This window comes from Pundamilia nyererei, unplaced genomic scaffold (assembly GCF_000239375.1).
Source record: "Pundamilia nyererei isolate P.nyererei 1_Seehausen unplaced genomic scaffold, PunNye1.0 scaffold00196, whole genome shotgun sequence".
In the NCBI taxonomy this organism is placed as follows: Eukaryota; Metazoa; Chordata; class Actinopteri; order Cichliformes; family Cichlidae; genus Pundamilia; species Pundamilia nyererei.
The window spans coordinates 1,131,403-1,131,957 of NW_005187597.1; the positions used below are offsets into that span (position 1 = coordinate 1,131,403).

A 555-nucleotide genomic window follows, 5' to 3' on the forward strand; every position below is an offset into this window, starting at 1 on the left:
CTTAGTGTTTTCAGACACAATCCGAGTCAAAGCCTTAGCTATTAGGGTTCTTTTAAAGTATTAGTAGGAATGGGGGTATAGCTCAGTGGCAGAGCGTTTGACTGCAGATCAAGAGGTCTCTGGTTCAAGTCCGGATACCCCCTACTTAGCAAGCATTCATTACCGTCATTTATATTCAGATACAATACAAGTCAAAGCCTTTCCTATCAGGGCTCTTTTAGATCATTTGACCCCAGATCAAGAGGTCTTGGGTTCAAGTCGGGATGCCCCCTACTTAGCAAACATTATTGACTGTCATGCATCTTAGTGTTTTCAGACACAATCCGGGTCAAAGCCTTAGCTATTAGGGTTCTTTTAAAGGATTAGGAGGAATGGGCGTATAGCTCAGTGGCAGAGCATTTGACTGCATATCAAGAGGTCTCTGGTTCAAGTCCGGATGCCACCTACTTAACAAACATTCTTGACTGTCATGCATCTTAGTGTTTTCAGACACAATCCGAGTCAAAGCCTTAGCTATTAGGGCTCTTTTAAAGCATTAAGTGGAATGGGGGTATA

At 42.9% G+C, this 555-nt stretch overlaps 1 protein-coding gene and 1 non-coding gene across 3 annotated transcripts in view; both read left to right on the forward strand.

Moving 5' to 3' along the window:
• Window positions 1-555, forward strand: part of nrap (nebulin-related anchoring protein) — a 38,441-nt gene that overhangs the window by 12,278 nt on the left and 25,608 nt on the right. The gene's annotated exons all lie outside the window — the stretch shown is intronic.
• On the forward strand, window positions 72-143 carry trnac-gca (transfer RNA cysteine (anticodon GCA)). Its single transcript has one exon. It is a non-coding gene; the product is annotated as a tRNA-Cys (tRNA).